Source organism: Euprymna scolopes, chromosome 46 (assembly GCF_053919585.1).
Source record: "Euprymna scolopes isolate OS-2025 chromosome 46, ASM5391958v1, whole genome shotgun sequence".
Lineage (NCBI taxonomy): Eukaryota > Metazoa > Mollusca > Cephalopoda > Sepiida > Sepiolidae > Euprymna > Euprymna scolopes.
In genome coordinates, this window is record NC_136527.1 from 66,941,467 (window position 1) to 66,962,184 (window position 20,718).

The 20,718-nt window shown below is 31.6% G+C and overlaps 1 long non-coding RNA gene across 2 annotated transcripts; it reads right to left on the reverse strand.

Annotated features, from left to right (window-relative positions):
- Positions 1–648: 648 nt before the first annotated feature.
- LOC145271403 (uncharacterized) lies at positions 649–19,977 on the reverse strand. Of its 2 annotated transcripts, XR_013865857.1 has the most exons (4): positions 19,877–19,969; positions 10,084–10,233; positions 9,314–9,372; positions 649–2,972 (listed from the first exon to the last, which is right to left on the reverse strand). It is a non-coding gene; the product is annotated as an uncharacterized LOC145271403 (long non-coding RNA). The 2 variants fall into 2 exon arrangements; XR_013865856.1 differs by lacking the exon at positions 10,084–10,233 and having other exon boundaries at positions 19,877–19,977.
- Between the last annotated feature and the right edge of the window lie 741 nt (positions 19,978–20,718).

Here is a 20,718-nt window from a genome sequence, read left to right on the forward strand (position 1 = left end):
CCTAGAGTAAGTTCTAATATGTATCACTAAGTATGATTTTGTAGAACAAGAATATCCACAAACTTCACTTTTTATTTATTTTACTTCACTAAGCTTTATGAGATCAAGAGGTTAATCCCTCCTGGAGCTAACACTTGATTCTGTTATGATTTAAATTTATATCCGAGGGCTCTTTTATGGCTGCTATTTGTATTTTGTTACAGCTTGGTCTTCCAGGGATTGCTTCTAAGTATTTCTGAAGATTCTTTTTTATTAATCCAGTGTCTCCTATCACAACCGTTATAATGTTTATTTCTTTCAGAGACCATGTCGTTTAAGTGTGTACTCTCATATGTTTTTTTAAATTTCCTTTTTCCGAAAATGACTTGCTGCATATTTCACATGGATATGGTTTTTCTCCACTGTGTATTCGCATATGAGTTTTTAAGTGTTCCTTCTGTGTAAATGAAGCCAAACACATTTGACAAGAATATGGTTTCTCTCCAGTGTGGATTCTTATATGATTCTGCAAAGAATTGCTATGTGAAAAAGACTTCTGACACACTTCACAAGAATGGGGTTTTTCCCCAGTGTGTATTCGAATATGCATTTTTAAGGAGCCGCTTTCTGAAAATGATTTATCACATACTTCACAAATGTATGGATTCTCTCCAGTGTGTCTTAGCATATGTTTAACTAATGTTGATTTCACACTAAATGAAGAGCCACAAACATTACAACAATATGGCTTTTCACCAGTGTGTGTTCGCATATGTGTATTTAATGCTGATGACCTATAAAAAGACGAATCACAAAGATTGCAAGAATATAGCTTTTCTCCAGTGTGTAATCGTATATGTTTAACTAATGTAGATTTCAAGCTAAAAGAAGAGCCACAAACATTACAAAAATATGAATTTTCTCCAGCGTGTGTTTGCATATGATTAACTAATGTTGCTTTCTTGGTAAATGAAAAGCAACATACATTGCAAGAATATGGCTTTTCTCCCGTATGGCGTCGCATATGTTCAACTAAATACTTTCTAACACTAAACGCCGAATCACAAACTGTGCACGAATATGGTTTTTCCCCCGTGTGTCTTCGCATGTGCTTAACTAAAGTGTCTTTCGCACGAAACGAAGCAGCACAGACTTCACAAGAAAATGGCTTTTCCCCAGTGTGTATCCGCATGTGTGATAACAAATGTGCCTTTTGACGAAAAGAAGAAGCACAAGCTGTACACTGGTATGGCTTTTCTCCAGTGTGTGTTCGCATATGTGAAACTAACTGTGATGAATAACTAAATATCGAGTCACACACAGTACAAGTAAATCGCTTTTCTTCACTGGCTCTTTCCATATCTACAACTAATGTATACTTATTAATTGATGAGGAAATTATCTTACAGGGAATTTTTTTTCTAAGAGTCACAAGCTTTACATGATTATTTTCATATATTTTTTTGGTATATGCACAACTTTCTAAGGAAAAGCAACAACTTTCTAAGAAAATCCACAAGCTTTACCGGAATATTTTAATATATCTTTCCATATCTACAACTAATGTACTTATGATTAATTGATGAGGAACTGATTTTACAGGGAATTTTTTTGCTTTATGCTAAGAGTCACAAGCTTTACATGTGCTAATGTATACTTTTGGTATATGCACAACTTTCTAAGGAAGACCTACAAATTTCTAAGAAGAGCCACAAGCTTTGCATGAATATTTTCATATACTTGCTAAATGTGCTAAAATGAGGTTATTGTACAAGAATGATTTTTGTCTATGGACAACTTTCTAATGAATCGTTATAATTGATGATGAACTTATTGTACAAGAATACACTTTCTTTTCTCACTAAGTCAGTATATAGCTATGTCAAGTGGATTATACTTGGGAATTGATAACTATGTTATTTTTAATATTTAGTCAGTTTATAATTGTAGAAGGAAGTATGCTCATAACAGGTTAACTCTGACAAAGATACACATTAATTACTCATGGATAATAGTGTCTATTAGGGATTTAAATTGTTTTCCAGTGTGTATTTACATATGCTGAAACAAATTGTGTTTGTCACAAAAAGAAGAGACACAAACTTTAGAGGAATGTTTTCAGGTGTGTTCGTATATGTGCTAAAATATTTGAACCAGAAAATCTACATATTCGATTTTAAAAAATGGATAATTCCCACTATAATTTCTAAGCATACTGCAAAACTTGACTTGTATTTAAAGAGTCAAAACCTTAGGTAAAAAGATAGCTTTTCTGTGGTGTGATTTTGCTTTGTTCTATTTAGAAGTACTTAAATATGTTGTTTCTTTAGAATATATTGATGTTAAAGTCATTTAATCCTTTAATCTGATGAGAGAAGAATGAGTTGTTAATAAAAATATGCCAGGAAAATGAATCGTATGAAAATATTAAAATTCTTCCAAATTGCCTCGTTCAAGAAAATCCATATATGGTCCAAGATATGCTTTGTTTCTAGTGTATATTGTCTCCATAGAATCAAATGTTTGGGTGTGTTAGGGCATATTATCCGTTTTACAGTTATTTAATATCCAGTAATTTTGGAAAATACTTTTACACTTCAAGTTCTTTATATCAGCAAATATTTATAGTGTTTGCTAATGTTTTATGGCATATAAACACTATACAGAATTTCCAGTAATTTTGGGAAACTTTTAGTTTTCCAAATCTTTATAACTTTTAATATTTATTCATACATTTCTGTTTGGTTCCTTTGTAGAGGAACATTGTTTTTTCTAGGCCTTTGCCAGAAACGATTCTGTTATACAAGGAGAAAGAAAAAAACAATAACATACAGGTTTAGTGCATTTTAAGTCAAAAAGCCAGTATCTTCTGACATCCTATTCTCATAGCACTAGTTGAACCAAGTGAAAGCAATAATACTTGTCAGTATAATATTCATTGAAGTTGTGATTTTAATTCCGTAAGAATGAATAATATTCATAAACTGGAACATCTGTGAAAAAAATAAATACATTTTTATTATTTACACTCCATGTTGTATATAAGCATTCAATTTATTAGAATTGTCATAATTCTTATATTAATTTGTCACAAAGAGATTACTCTAACAAATCATACTAAATGCGCAGAACATAGCAAATAAAGTTGTTAATAACAAAATATTAAAAGGAATTCAGTCTATAACACTGAGTGGGACATGTCTGTTTTAATAGATTACATAAACTATTCAGTTACAAATCGTTAGCAATTAATACAAGTGAAGGGAGAACACGGCAATCACTGATAGAATTTCAATGTAACAAACATGAAAAGGATAACATATTCTATGCTATTGCTGATATTAACTCATTCAAAAACTATATTATTACATAACTAATTAACAGAACTAATTTCTGAAATCTGTCTTAAAATATTTATTCAGATCATAGAAAATTATTTGGAAAATGGCACAAACTTTTCATCTAATCACTCTGTTAAAAGAACACAAAAGAAAGCTTTTTGGATTTATACTATTACAGAGATATATTTTGGTATTAATATTTATGAATTTGTGTCCATCATGAGAAATCGTCCTTCAATAATAAAAAGGAGAGAAAATTCCAAATTAATTTTTAAATCTTTTCTTTACAATAATAATTCAAATACTGCAGAATTTTATTTAATTGATAAACAAACAAAACTTTGCTGGAAATATGCACAAATCTTTTCAATTTGTTCTAAAATATATATTACTTTATCATTCGATAAATAACATTTTCTTTGTTAAGTTTCTGAAATCTGTTTTTTTACAAGGAAAACCCTGCTTATCCAAGCCTTAAAGCTGATCAAGGATAAGAGTAAATGAATGGTAGTCTTATTGGTAATGGTGTAGATGGGTAAAATTTGGATTATTTAACAATGAAGGCCACCATATTGTAGTCCGCTAGTAAGCAAGCCAGCAGAACAGACCTTCACAAATGGCCAGTTCTTTGGAAAGACAATCACCTGACATGAAAATAATGATAAAGTAGAGGCAGGGTCGCAACATCTCTTCAGTAGAAAAGAGGTTGAAAGGAAGAGAAAAGTACATTATCTAATAAGTGTTGATGTAATTTTTTAACTATCAGGGCAGGATAAGCGGGGCATTCAGCATCTGCCAGATGTGGGAAGATTACTCGATTTTTGCTCTAATATGCATAGAGAATTGCATCAGCAGTGAGATACCTACAAGAGCGATAGAATGACTCTACCATTTTTCAAACTGGCAACTGATTTAATGTATATGTTCCATTTCACATCAGGATTGAAGCTCAGGCCAAGAAGCTTATCAAGACATGGTGCTTCCCCAAGACAATTTTAATTGGGGGTAGATGGGACTCAGAGCGATTGTGATGAAAAGAAAGAAGCTTGGTTTTAGATAGATTTAAATTAACCAGGTACCTTTTTCCTCCTTTCACCATTTGAATGATCAGAAAAGAGAGAATCAGAAAGATCTTTTTCATTGCTGGTCTTTGAAGTGTTGCCATACATTGTGGTGTTAGCTGCATAAATGTCTACAAATGATCTAAGAATATGATTTGGGAGATCTTTGATTAAGATCAGAAAGAGAGTTATGGCCCAGGATTGAAGCATGAAGGAAACCTGCGTTGATAATATGAGCTTCTGATTTCTGCATATAAATGGCTACTTATAAGACTATTAGAGAGAAAGGATTTAATAATTGTGAGGACATTTCCAGCTATTCTATAGGTGACAATATTGTGAAGTAAACCGTTATGCAATACACTATCAAAAGCCTTGGATATGTCAAAGGCTATTGCTCTACAAATTTAGCTACTGCTGAGAGATTTACTGATGCTGTCTTCATAATAACTATTCAAATACTGAAGAACTTTATTGCATTGTATGAAAACAAACAAAAGTATTTTTCACAGTTTGAATATTATATTGATATATTCTGAGATAAGGAAATACATTGTTTTCCATGTGAAAAGATGGTCACTTAATACATAACCACATAATTGCAGGAATAGCAGATTAAAGCATCCATTTCTATGCATTTTAAAGAGAAAAGTTATCCTACTTTCTGAAGTGTAATTTTTTTAAAAACATGATTGCGAAAAACAGTTGGCCGTTACTAATGGCAAATTGAAAATTACTGAGAGACAGGTACCTTGAAAAATGTAGTAATACTAGACTACCCGTGACCCATTGTGTCAGTATGCTATATTAGCTATGGAATTACTATATGAGCATGACACTTGTGACGTAACGAAAATAGTTTTTTGTGACATAACAGAAACATTTCTATGAAAGTATATTAAAATGAAAAAAGAATATAGATTTCTATGAGTCATTCTGAAAAACATACACGGTAAAACAATACGTTTTTATTGTCATGGTGATTATTTGTAATACAAATTTTTTAAAAAAGCATATTTTTGGGGTTATTTATTTATGTTGGTAGTGTAGGATTGTTTATTTTTGAAAAAAGAACTTCCAGCCATTGAATTATAAGTGGTTTGCCATACTTTAGGTAAATGTGCAGTGAACAGATACCATAATCCTTTAAGTTAAATTCAAATTTTTATATATCTTTTGATTTAAACATGAAAATAAAAAACAATTGAGACACTGAAAACGTACACAGTAAAACAATATGTTTTATTGTCACATTGATTATTTATTTGTAATGCAAATTAAAAAAAAACATATTTTCAGGATTATTTATTTATGTTGGTAGCGTAGAAGAAAATGTATGAATGTTTTTTAAGAAAGGTGTTTTAAAAAATGGAGAATAAATTTAAAAAAATGAAGGCAGTAGGTAAATCGCTGTTGTAAAATGCCCTTATGGTTGTCAAGGTACCTTGAAAAATATAGTAATACTAGACTACCCCTGACCCGTTGTGTGGAATTACTATATGAGTGTGACACTTGTGACGTAAAGAAAATAGTTTCTTGTGACATAACAGAAACATTTCTATGAAAGTATATTAAAATGAAAAAAGAATATAGATTTCTATGAGTCATTCTGAAAAACATACACAGTAAAACAATATGTTTTATTGTCATGGTTATTATTTGTAACGCAAATTGAAAAAAAAAGCATATTTTGGGGATTATTTATTTAGGTTGGTAGTGTAGAATTGTTTAAAATGAAGGCAGTAGGTAAATCGCTGTTGTAAAATGCCCTTATGGTTGTCAACGGGTTAAAGTAGATTTAGTTGTAAGAAAATTGTGTTAAAATAACTTAAACATAATACGAAAATGAACGATGTAAAAAATGCAGAAAGTATTAACAATTGTTTAGTTGGATAATTAAAACACTAAAAATAACAAAACAATGGGACGCTGAAAACGTACACAGTAAAATAATGTGTTTAATTGTCGCGTTGATTATTTGTTTATGTACATATGTGCAACCGGAAGTCGTAAATCGGATGTTGGTTACAACACCTGTTACAAGGTCATTTGAGTTTTATAATTATTTAGGTTGAGTTTTTGAACGAGAAAATCGTCTATTAACTAGTGTAATGAATTTATTTAAGCATGCTTTAATAGGTTGGTTAAATCATCTGACAAAGTCTGTCTTTTTTAGTTATATTTTTCAGTCTTTCTACTTTATTTTCTTAAGCAATATTTTCCTGTACACATAATTTACTCTTATAATAAAGCAGAAAATTGTTGACAAACGAAAAGTAAATTTGATATTAAAACTTGAATATTAGAATGAAATTGATGTGTTGATTGCTTAATTATTTATTACCTCATATTAAATTTCAATATATCTCCTCATAATATTTATGCTATTGCTAAAGAAATTTAGCTACTGCTGAGAAATTCACTGATCATGTCTTCACAATAACTATTCAAATACTGAAGAATTTTATTTCATTGTGTGAAAACAAACAAAAAGTGTTTTTCACAGTTTGAATATTACATTGATATATTCCGAGATAAGGAAATACGTAGGTTGTTTTCCATGTGTAAAGATGGTCACTCAATACACAACCATGTAATTGCAGAAATAGCAGAATAAAGTGTTCCTTCCTATGCATTTTAAAGAGAAAACTTATCCTACTTTCTGAAATCTAAATTTATTTTTTTTAGTTAATATGATTGTGAGAAATATTTTGCCTTTACAAACGGCAAACTGAAAATTGCTGAGAGACAAGTAACTTGAAAAATATAGAAACATTGAGTTTTTGAACAAAAAAATCAATCTTCTATTGACTTATGTAATGAATTTATTTCAGCATACTAAAGAAGAAAGATTAGATATTTGAATTTGTTTATTGTTTGATGTACTTTATGTAAACCTAATTATTTACTCTTATATTCAATTCCAAAATCTAACAAAAGGCAATAATAGTGAACATTTAAATGATGCAATGTGATTATCACTTAAGTGAGTTTATTTTCTTAAAGTTTACTATACTTCCTCTCGGTATTTACAAGAAAATATGTATTTTTAAATGCATAAATAATTTTTTGAATAAAAAGCGTAAAATTGTAAGTAAATTTAAATTGAATATTTATTAAGAAAAACGTTGGAACTTAAAATATTTGTTTTCTATGAAGAAAATATCAAGTTTCTAACACAGAAATTGTATGAGATTTTCTCAAAAATTAAGGCTTCAATGTGATTTGATGTGATTTTGGAATTTTTACATGTACACTAGTATGGGCCAATAAATGATGGGGCTTATATGCTATTAAGTTTCTGAACATTCACACAGACATTACAAAGTACATTTCAAACAAAAATCGTAAAGAATTCTTGTTTGTTCACTTCAAAATTAGCCCATTTTTTGAGGATTCAGAAATACCTAATTGGTGGAAGCAACTAGTTTGGATATGTAATATATACAAGTAATAAAAGTATATTATGGCAATTAAGCTACACTAGAACTTATGCATTTCAGCTCCATAGAGAACGTCAGACGCAGAAGCCCGAATAGTTTAATTTCCATGGATATATTTTCATAACTTACTACTAAGTGCTAGCAACATATTGAGTCGTTTTGACTGAATATCAATACATAAAACTGAACATTGATAAATGTATCGCCTCATCATATTTTATGTGGATACATGAAATCATATTTAAGCATTGTTAAAATAACAGAGTTCTTTTTAATCTGAAATTTTTCTTTAATTTTTAAGATTTCTTATCTATTTTATGTTTTTTCTCTTGTTCATTTGCTTTTATCACTTGATAAGAAAACATTTGTGACACTTTTAAGGCTTGCATTGATTTTATATTGATTTTCACACAAAAATAAAAAGCAAAAAAATGATAATTAAACCAGTTCTGTTATTTTAATAATGTGTGCTTAAATACGAAATGCTACACACAATATATATATATATATATATATACACTGTGAAAGAAAAATCAAGACTTCAAACAATGTGTTGATGGCAACAAAATGCGTATTTCATTTTACGTTACAATTGTTTCCATGTCCGGTCGAACAATTTCAAACATTATATCGTTTGAAAATTTTCAAAAACCAGCATTTCTTCAGACTTTATGAATAAAAACACTTTTGACAATAGAGTATTTTTGAAGAGAAAGAAAAAAGAAAGAAAAATTCCCTTAACGGGAAAAGCATGTGAGAAATATTTACCTTTGCTACGGAAAAGCCCATTTAAATATTAATATATCGCCTAATTTTCATATCCTTATTTAAGAACAGAGCCATGAAAAGTTTTCACAGGCCAAGCCATTTAAAAAAAATTTTTTCACAGGCTAAGCCATTTAAAAAATTTTTTTCAATATATCCCATTCGTTGAATTTTTATTTCTATATTTATAGTATGGCCGTGACACAACCTTGCAATAACATTACAGTTAATTTTAGTTTCATATTATTGGAAAGTAATGTTTACATATTATCAGTGGTTTAGTACTTAGATTTAAGACCATCTTAGGTTTAAAGTTTAATTGAATATGAGAATAAATAAAAAGGCTGTATTATATATAAATCCTTGTGCAACATTTCGAGAAAGGTATTTTAATCTATTTATTATTATTTAGTGTTTTAAAATTCATTGTCATTCTACTTGAATATGTTTTTATATCGTTGCTAAAGACAATTGTGAAGGGAGATAATCCAATTATGTTGTTAATTGCTACTAGTTAATTCTGAGAAGCAGGGTTGATTTTATTTTCTATAACAATTAAAGGGAGGTAATTCAGGCTGTTTGATGTTTTCGGTCTGTTGATTAACTAGAAGGCATCTATGATTTAATAATTAATTTAATCAGACAGATCCAGAACGTGCTTTCATGGCTTATTTAACATATATATAAAAAATTATTATTAATAATAATTATAATTTATACTCACATGTGCTCACTCAGGTCATCATCAGATATTATTCACAGATAATAATTGGTGGTTGTTGCCTGGAGAATATAAAATAATAATTATTTACATTGTTTAAATAACAGAGTTCTTTTCAATTTTAACTTTTCTTACTTTTTTAAGATTTCTTATCTTTTTTGGTGTTAAAAATAAAGTAAGTTTGATATGTATCACAAAAAATTCCTATTCTTTCAAAAATAAAGTAAAAGCTATCTACAAAAAAGCTTACCTTACAATTAACAATATTGCATATCAAACCAGAAATAATATTTTCAATTGCTTAGTGTAATACTACATTAATCTTGTGATCCATATTCTGGCCAATAAATATTTTGCAGTGAAGTTCACCATGAATAATTTGCCATCTGTTTCCAAATGTTTACCTTGCATCTGCTTTAAGATTCCTATTTTTTCTATTGTTTATTTGCTTTTGTCACCCGATAAGAATTCAGCAAATAATCAAAAACGTTTGTGACACTTTGAAGGCTTGCATTGACTTTTTTTTTTTTTAGATTTTAACACAAAAATATAAAAAGCCAAAAAACGATATAATTAAACCAACGTTCTGTTATTTTTAATAACGTTTGCTTAAATAAAAATGCTACACACAATATATATCTATAATTATTATTATTACAAATAATTTATACTCACAAGTGCTCACCCAGGTCATCAATATATATATATATATATATATATATATATATATATATATATATATATAATTACTATTACTAATAATTTATACTCACAAATGTTCACACAGGTCATCATCAGATATTATTCACAGATAATAATTGGTGGTTGTTGCCTGGAGAATATGAAATAATAGTTCTTTACAGATTTCAATGTCTTTTGACAACCTTTGCAAATAGCTTTCTTTTATAACAGCTGTTTGCAATCTGTAAACAAAACAAAAAAAATTAAAAAAAACATTTTGTTTTTGAATTTTTGAGATGAGGATAGATTATTCGTATAATTTGGATTCATCAGTCTACTGTTCTCATCTTGAGTGTCGTTTTTACAACATTTCGGTTGATAAAACCTTTTATATTTCTTCAGGTTTATCTTATCAAACTTGGGAATGTTTCTGTTGAACTCGGGAATTTTAATGAAATTTTGAACGGAGCCCTTTTTTACTTATGTGGATGAAACATTCATACTATAACATCAGCAGGAAGATGTTCAAACCTTACTAGACCAATGACTCTATGCAACTATAGTGTTCACCATGAAAAAAGACATAACAAATTATCATTCAATAACTCGCATTTGTCAGATGTTTATGCCATCTGTATACCGAAAGCCAACTTTCACAAGACAATATGTAAACTTCAAGTCACACTATCAGTATATAATGTAAAGAATGAAATGATTTGTTGGCGACAACACATCAAAAAGCAATATGAAGTAACAACAATGCAGATCAAGAGAAGATGGATAGTTTAAGAGAAACCTTCCACCAAAGAATCTATCCAGATAGCATAACATCAGCTCCAAGAAATCTGGACAACTCACCAAAGGACACCACTCGGAAACTCACCACAGTTTTTATACCATACATTAAGGGCTTGTTGATAAACTTGAAAGAATATATAATCCATATGACACCAGGACAGTATTCAGAAGCGATTCAACTATCAGGAAACTGCTTGTGTGAGTCAATCCTCCCACAATCTACATAAATTAAAATATCATGTTTAAGCATATTGTACGACCGGGAAGCGCTAGGTGTATCAGAAACCTTCATTAAAAATGCTGTATATGAACTTGATTAATTAAACTTACTATCTTTAAGAGCTTAGACTACTTAAAAAATGTAATTCAGACCCTAATTTTTTTCAATAAAAGGAGCAAAGACCAAATAAAAAAAATAACAGGTTTAATAGCAAATCATGCAATATGTTTTTTTAATCTGTTTCCTTTAAAAAAGATTTAAAGAAAATCAACGAAATTTTACTTACTTCGATTATAAAAAATATGTATCAATTCCAAAAAATCACTTACCTACAAAAAATACTATTCAATGTGTACTTCCATTGTTCATTGTAAAGAATTTATCCATATTTATACTTATATTCCATATCCCTTTTAAATAAAATACTTTTTTAACCAAGGATAAAAAAAACGTGAACTCAGATGTTTTTTCACTGTTCAAATAAAGGGAGACAAACGTCTGATTTTATTCCAGTTTATCTTACAGTGGTTTTGAAGTGCCACAATTAATGTCTCTTTCTATTGTGTGCTGTAAACCAAAATTAGTATTTTTGGTTCACCTTAGTTGAAAAATGAACGCCTACATTATGAGTCTTTTTCCTTAAAAAAAAAAAACACTCTACGGATTTTTTTTATTCTCTTAATTAAATACATGAGTTATTGATTGATATATTTTATTTCTTCTTTATTGAGTGAATATTTTTAAATATCTAAAAAAGAAAACATTGAATGAAATAGAAAAAAATTCTCATAAGAATTCGATATTTACTTGACAATATTCATAACATATTCGATATTTACTTGACAATACTCATAACATGAGCTTTCACTTAAAAAAATCAATGTGGATTTTACAGGGAAATGTCAAAAAACACGTTTTTTTGTTTTAAATTATTGATCTTTTATCTTCCATTTGTGATATATAAAACTTTGGTGAGTAAATTAATTATCTAAATTTTAATAGATATTTCAAAATGGGGGAGGGGAATTAAAAAAAAACGTTTGTCTAAAATATTATATTCGGTTTATTGGAAAGAGTATAAAATTTCACATTGACCCTGAAAATATTGTAAGAATTGAACCAATAGAAAAATTTTGATAGTTTTTAAAGATTAAAAATTGAAAAATGTTTAACTCGTAAAATTCAATTGATTTCATCATGTAAAAAAATGGCTGCATGAAGGCGTGCCAGCATTTTGTAAACACTGTTATTAAAAGATAAAAAAAAATAATATTTCTATTATTTTTTTTAAACAACTCTAATAGTTTATTTTGGAAGTATATTCCACAAAAAAAATAACCAACTTTAAAATACTGAAAGTATGAGTTTTTTTTATATTTTATTTACAGTTTTGTGTTAGGGGTGTCTAAAATTCCCCAAACATTCTGATGCACCGAGGGAAGCTAGTTTGTAATTAAATAGTGTTTTTACAACTAGAAATAGAGCAGATTTAAAAATTTGCTTAACCTTACTCGTTTGCCTATTTTCATTGTTGTGCTGAAATAGCTTGCAGTTAAATATATTGGTATTATTAGAAATTAAATATGTTGGTATTATTATAAAGTTAAATATGTTGGTATTTTAAAAAAAGCTTAATATGTTGGTATATTAAAAAAAAGTTTAATATGTTGGTATATTTAAAAAAGTTTAATATGTTGGTATTATTAAAAAGTTAAATATTTTGGTATTATTAAAAAGTTAAATATTTTGGTATTATTAAAAAGTTTAATATGTTGGTATTTTTAAAAAGTTTAATATGTTGGTATTATTAAAAAGTTTAATATGTTGGTATTATTAAAAAGTTTAATATGTTGGTATTATTAAAAAGTTTAATATGTTGGTATTATTAAAAAGTTTAATATGTTGGTATTATTAAAAAGTTAAATATGTTGGTATTTTTAAAAAAAGTTTAATATGCTGGTATTTTTAAAAATGTTTAATATGTTGGTATTTTAAAAAAAGTTTAATATATTGGTATTTTAAAAACATCAAATATGTTAGTATTATTAAAAAGTTAAATATGTTGGTATTATTAGAAAGTTAAATATGTTGGTATTATTGAAAAGTTAAATATGTTGGTATTATTGAAAAGTTAAACATGTTAGTATTATTAGAAATTAAATGTTTTTTTTTTACATAGAGGTTACTAAGCCACTCAGGGACAAGGATTATTGCGTGTACAACCATTACTATTGGATATTTGATATGGTGTCTTACTTAAGAGAGCGGTTTTTCAGGAATTTGTTTATGTTGGACTTGATCCAAGTTGTAGTCAGCTGCGAAAACAGGCAAACGGAAGAGAGTTCCAGTCATGCACTTCTAAGAAAGAAGCTCTGCTCATGGAATCTACGTTTGGATTTAGGCACAGATAAATCGTGGGGAAAATTAATGACAGTAGTTTCAGCTAGACGGGTGTTTTTTGTGAAAGATTGGTGAAGGGGGAACAGAGATTTTAGGTCAGACGAGCACTTGCCATGGAAATAATGATGAAACAAAGACAGACTCGCAACATCTCTTCTGTGGGAGAGAGGTTGCAAGGAAGAGAAAAGGGCATCCCCCATTAAGCCACAAAGTCTATTTTGTACTCTGTCAAGGCAGGATAGGCTGCTTTTAGCAGCTCCTGCTCAGATATGGCAGAAGTTCTCCATTCTTGAACATACTTGGCTTTTATACAGATAGAGAATTGCATCAGTAGTGAGATATCTTCTGGAGCAGTAGAAGGATCCCACCATTTTCCCAGCGTCCTTGGCAACAGACCTGATGTACGTGTTCCATTTCAGATCAGGAGTAAAGGTCAAACCCAGAAGCTTGTCAAAATATGGAGCTTCCCCAAGACAAGAGCTATCCATTTCAATTGATGCCAGATGGGGATCAGTGTTGATGATGTAGAGATAGAAGCTTGGTTTTGGATGCATTAAAAGTAACCAGCCACCTCTTCCCCAACTCTACCATGCGCTCAAGATCAGAGGAGAGAAAACTTTGTCATTTATGGCCTTTGATGTGTTGCCATAGATGGTCGGGTCATCAGCATAGATGTCAACGAATGATTTAAGTATATGTTTTGTGAGATCATTGATGTAGAACACATACTAAAATCTTTCGTTGACATCTATGCTGATGACACGACTATCTATGGCAACACATCAAAGGCCGTAAATGATGATGTTCTCTCTGATTCTCTCTCCTCTGAACTTGAGTGCGTGGTACAGTGGGGAAAGAGGTGGCTGGTTACCTTTAATGCATCTAAGACCAAGCTCCTATCTCTACATCATAAACGCTCTGATCCCCATCTGGCATCAATTGAAATGGATGGCTCTCGTCTAAGGGATCCCCAGGATTTGATAAGCTCCTGGGTTTGACCTTTACACTTGATCTTAAATGGAACACATACATCAAGTCTGCGGCCAAAGTCGCTGGGAAAATGGTGGGATCCTTCTACCGCTCCAGAAGATATCTCACTAATTATGCAATTCTCTATCTATATAAGAGCCAAGTACATCCAAAGATGGAGTATTGCTGCCACATATGGGCAATAAACAGCCTATCCTGCCTTGACGGAGTACAAAATAGACTGCGTGGCTTGGTGGGGGATACCCTTTTCTCTACCCTGCAACCTCCTTCCCACAGAAGAGATGTAGCGAGCCTGTCATTGTTTTATCATTACTTCCATGGCAGGTACTCGTCTGAGCTCCATTCTCTGGTCCCCCCTCGCCAATCTTTCTCACAAAACACCCGACTAGCTGAAACCACCGTCAATAATTTTCTCCACTCCCTATCTGTGCCTAAATCAAAACGTAGATACCATGAACAAAGCTTCATTCTTAGAACTGCACGCCTGTGGAACTCTGTTCCGCTTGCCTGTTTCCCTCCCGACTTCAACCTGGATGTCTTCAAGTCCAACACAAACAAATTCCTGATAAACCGCCCCCCCCTAAGTAATGACACCTTACCAATTCTCCAATACTATTGCTACACTATCCCTTTGATTACTGTACACACAATAACCCTTATCCCTGAGTGGCCATTGGGCCTTGATAAGTGGTGAACTCCATGTAAAAAAAAAAAAGATCAGGAAGAGAGTTGGGCCCAGGATTGACCCCTGAGGGACTCCAGCATTAATACTGTGGGCCTCTGATTTCTGCCAGTCAACCAATACTCTTATGAGCCTATCAGAGAGAAATGATTTAATGATTGAGAAAACATTTCCAGTAATACTGTAACTGGAAATCTTGTAAAGTAGGCCCTTATGCCATACCTTATCGAAGACTTCCGATATGTCAAGAGCAATTGCCCTGGAAAGGAAGCCTTTGTCAAGAGATTCACTAATCCTATGAGATATATCCGTTAGCACATCTGCTGTAGATCTTGCGGAGCAGAAACCATATTGCATGTCACTAAGAAGGTTATTTCTCCTGAGGTGGTTGACTAATTCTTTATTTAATATGGATTTCAGTAACTTACTCATGACACACAGGAGACTTATTGGTCTGTACTGAGAGGAAGATGACTTTTCGCCTGAATTCTTAAATACAGGGAACACTGATGAGGTTTTCCAGGGTGTTGGAAAGCACTTCTCCTAAAGGCAACGCTTAAACAGTTTTGTAACTATGGGGGCAAGTTCTCGTTAGAGCTTTTTCAGCACTATAAATGGAATGTCGTCAGGGCCAGTTGCTTTATTGAAATTAAGGTTCTTGATTAGCTTGGCGACCTCACGCACAGATATTTGTATGTTGCATAGCCTGTTGTCTGTTACAGGAGGAAATACGAGGAGTTGATGGCCTTTGTCGCTTAGGGTAGAATTAGCTGCAAAGTTCTTGGCAGATAGTTTGGCCTTGTCTGATGCTGACGAAATGAGTGGACATCCCGGAATTCGGAGGACAACATATTTTGTCCGAAGAGTGTGTCCTTCAACTAGAAGAGAATCAATCAAGGCAGCTATACGCTCGTGTGAAGAGTGTCAGCAAATTGATCTGGCACTGTTCCAATGGCAAAAAGGGAAGCTTGAGGTGGAGGACAACTGGTATCAAGTAGGAATAGATATAATGCATTATGAGGGCAAGCATTTTTTGAGCTTGACAGATTGTGGCCTGACACGGTTCACGATATGGCGCCTGTTGACACGACAGAATGCATCTAGCATAATACGACAGTTGAGAGCTGTCTTTTTTAAACGTGGTGCCCCGCTGGAAATTCTGGCTGATAATACCACTACGTTTCGATGTCAAGAATTTCAGAAATTTACGCAGGAATGGGAGATTAGAATGCGTTACCGATGTGCATATTTTCCAGACGGTAACGGTATAGCGGAGAGGTGTCACCACACTATTAAAAGAATTGCGGCCAGGACACAGTGTTCTATTCCAGAAGCTGTGTACTGGTATAATGTGGCACCAAAGGACGATGCAACACCAGAAACTGTGCCAGTTAATGGGATTTAGAGCTATGAACAGCGTATACAAGGAATTGATGTCAGTGGTTAGTGTTGTCAATACACCATATCAAGTGAGAGACCGTGTTTGGGTAAAACCCCCAAATGCTGGGTGCACTGTAAAATTTTGCAGAGGAAAAATAGACAAAATCATAAGTCCTCGGACCATGTTGATTAATGGTGTACCATGTCATGTAAAAGATATCCACCCCTGTTATACCTCTTCTGATTGTGAGGATAATGAGGAAGATCACATACAGTTCAGGAATGATCCTGATCGCCTACTGCCCCTACAGGTGAGCATAGAAACCTACAGAACCAGATGAGGGAATGATGGAACATACTAGTGACAATTGTTATGAGAACGATGGACATGAGGAAGTAATACCACCAGTTCCTCATCAAAGTACTCGAGAAAGACGAATACTGCCCACCCGCCGTGATTGTGAAACACCGCTTATAGCACCACGAGAGGGGATGATGGAACATACTGAGGAAGATGGAATCGAGGAAGTGATGCCTCTGATTCTTCGAAGGAGTACCCGACAAAGACGGATACTGCCCCCTTGCCCTGATTGTGAAACACCGCATAGGGAACCACAAAAGGGAATAATGGAACAGACTGGTGGCAATAACGGTGGTAATGAGGAAGATGCCAATGAGAAAGTGCTTCCCCAATTCTTCGAAGAAGTACCCGACAAAGATGACTGCCCCCCTGCCCTGTGTGTGTGATCATGAGATCAGGGGGGAGTGTAGGAAAACGTGCGACTTACCTAATTAGCACGTGTGCATAATTCAATGGGTCGGTCGTGGAATGAAATGAATGAAGAAGAAAGAAACAAAAATGGCTGCCTTATTTCTTTATATGCCTGCAATGTGAACACCCGATATGCAAATGAGATGGGTTAAGTTTTTAGAGGGATGTTCATTTTGAAGTTGGATTTCAAAGAAATAAGTTGAATTAGCAGAAGTTTGTTTGGAATTGAGAGAAGGTATACAGAAGTTTGGAAGTTGGAAGTTTGGACAACAACCTTACCCAGGAAATTATTGGTGTGACGGGCGGAAGAAATAACACTCAAGTTATTGAATTATATTGTCTAAGATTTAGGATGATTTTCTATGAGAATAGGCAAAAATATTATAATATAAGTACCTAGATTTCAAATAATTCCACTTATTCATATAGGCAACCAGTTACTTTGTGTCGATTTGAGACAATGCTTACATTTGTACTTGATAAAAAGCAATATACCGAGGACCAAACAGGCCAAAAAAAAATGTATTTTTCAGTGACGAAAATTTCAATGTATTATTAACGCTGAGGCTGCCCAGTACCAGATGGGTGACCATTTGTATGAGTTTGGTTTTTAATGTGTATGTGTGTGGAGGTCAGGCTCTTCAAAATGGGGAGGGGCAATTTAAAGCAGAATAAAAAAGTATTTCAGCGCGTTTGGTCCACCGCAGTCGAAACGCGGCAAACGTTTTCAAACGGGATCGAAAAAATTATGATATTTTTAACACATGCATTATTCGGCTCGCTAAAAAAAAATTGTTAATTTATTTATCAAAGATTTTAAAATGGCTTTTTTTCGTATAAATATTAAAAAAAATTTTTTTTGTTTTGCTTAACTTAAATTAATTATTTTACTTAACATATTCACTGAATTTCACACTTCAAAACTCAAAAGCGGAATAATTAAACACAATCGAATTTCTGATATTCAGACATCAAAATAAGGTATACAAACAAGTTTTTTTTTTTTTAATCTATAATCCTGTCCCTTACAACAAGACAATAGGTTTTGTTCAGTTTCAGATGATTATTTTAAGCATATTTGGAACCCCCACAAAAGAAAGGGGTGTTTGTAAGCAAAAAAAAAAAAAAAAAAAATATACATAAATATCGTTTATGAAAAATAAGTACACTGTTATAAAGTTCATTCTTCTCTTAATAATCGCTGAAAATTTCGTATTGATTGGATAATTACCTGATTTTTGGTAGATTTTTAAAAAGACGGTGCCTAGCATACATTAATAACAAAACAATGAATTTGCAACGTTTTCAATTTCTGTGAAGAAAAGGATTAATGATTACTTGAGAAGAGAAGGATCGGCGTGCACTTACCTTGAATACTAACCAAGAATTGTTGCTGTTGTTATCCACCCTTTTAAAGTTTTTTTGTGCTCCGGATCATGTGATAGTTAATCATCTGATTCTTCCACTATTTAAGGGAGGAGATTCCTTGCCCCCCCCTTTTTTTTTCTCTTTCATGGTATGATGTTCTTATGGTGACTGACGAAGGATTTATATGCTGATGGATGTATAGTATGAATGTGGTATTATGGTGGAAGTAGAGTGAAAGTAGGAACTAGTTAGGTTAGATTAGATAGCAAAGACCCCCCCCCCATGTTTGGCCTTGTGTCAAATTTTTCTATTTTTTACTTTTGTAAAATTTCGAAAATCAATTACTTCTCTTTCTTTCACCACAAGTTGATTCGGTTGCCGGCGATTGAACGTAAATCTTTTTCACTTTAGTTTGGCGAAGATACTACAAGACGGTTTCGTCACGTAAGGGAGCAATTCTTTCGCAAGCTAAGGTAAGTGCATTGCTCCCTTCTCGATCTGTAAGCGGTCATTGATTCTTTTCTGGAAATTAATCTTTTCTGAGAGCAAAATAAAAACAAACGGGTTTGTATTACTGTACACATATATTCGAAAAAGTTGTCAAAAAACAAATATATAACAAATAAATGTTATCAAAGGCAAGATAAGTTACTTTTCTACAAAACTAGATATATTTTTCGTGTTTTTATTCGATGTAACATGTTTATTCAGCTCGAAAACCATACAGTGTTTACCGATGTATTGGAACATTCAAGATGGCGTTTTATTCTCTCTTTAACACGGTAAGTGTGGGAAAAGATGTTATAAATAAAAAACCGGATAAAATACTGTTAAAAACTCGCTCGTTACCGTGACATAGGTTGACATATATTCGGCGGGTTTTTAATACATCGGTAAACACTGTATGTTTTTCGAGCTGCATAAATATGTTACATTGAATAAAAACACAAAAAATATATCCAGTTTGGCAGAAAAGTAACTTATCTTGCCTTTGATAACATTTATTTGTTATATATTTGTTTTTTGACAACTTTTTCGAATCTATGTGTACAGTAATACAAACCCAAACAAACTTTAAAACAACAGCAACAATAAAAATTACCCGGTCGGAAAGAATTCTATAAAAGTCTATCATTCTTCGTTTAAATGCGAACATGGATTTTTGACTCATTTCAAAAGCAAATGGAAACATAATGGGTTAGGCGCAACGCAACTATGTAGTAAAAAAAAAAAAAAAAAAAATTTTTAAAACAATTAAATTCAAGTCATACTTACCTTTTGTTTAGCTATCTTCGACAAAGAAACGATAATAAAATGTATTAATCAAAACGAGCTGAGTTTGCCGCGTGGGAATCGACATTTAAGATGGCGACCGGAAAAACTAGTTCGCAGAAAATTGAAATAATATTTTTTTAATAATTTTATTGTAATTTAAAGTTTTTTTTTTAATTTTTGTTTTTACGTATTGTGTTAAATTAAAAATTATTATTTTATTGTAAAATATTAATGAATTATATATTCACAATGAAAAGAAAACAATTTTAATGTAATAAATAAATAAATATATAAATAAAAAAATACAAAGATTTGAGGTTTTTGGTGAAAAAACGATTCATCTCAAAATTAAATAAAAAAAAATAAAATAAATTAAATAAAAAATAAATAAAAAATACAATAAAGTAAACATTGAACTTTGTTTTACTTTGCATGCGAAAAATTCGTTGCATTGATTTAGGTCAAACGTCAATGTTAGTTTTATTTTTGATTAAACAAAACAAAAAAAAACGAAATGTTTTTAACTTTTGGGTTTGCATTACTGTACACATGGATTCGAAAAAGTTGTCAAAAAATAAATATATAACAAATAAATGTTATCAAAGGCAAGATAAGTTACTTTTCTACCAAACTGGATATAATTTTCGTGTTTTTATTCAATTTAACATGTTTATTCAGCTCGAAAAGCATAAAGTGTTTACCGATGTATGGAAAATTCAAGATGGCGGCCGATTCTCTCTTTAACACGGTAAGTTCGGGAAAAGGTGTTATAAATAATAAACTAGACAAAATACTATTAAAAACCACCGAATATATGTCAAGTTATGTCACGGTAACATATA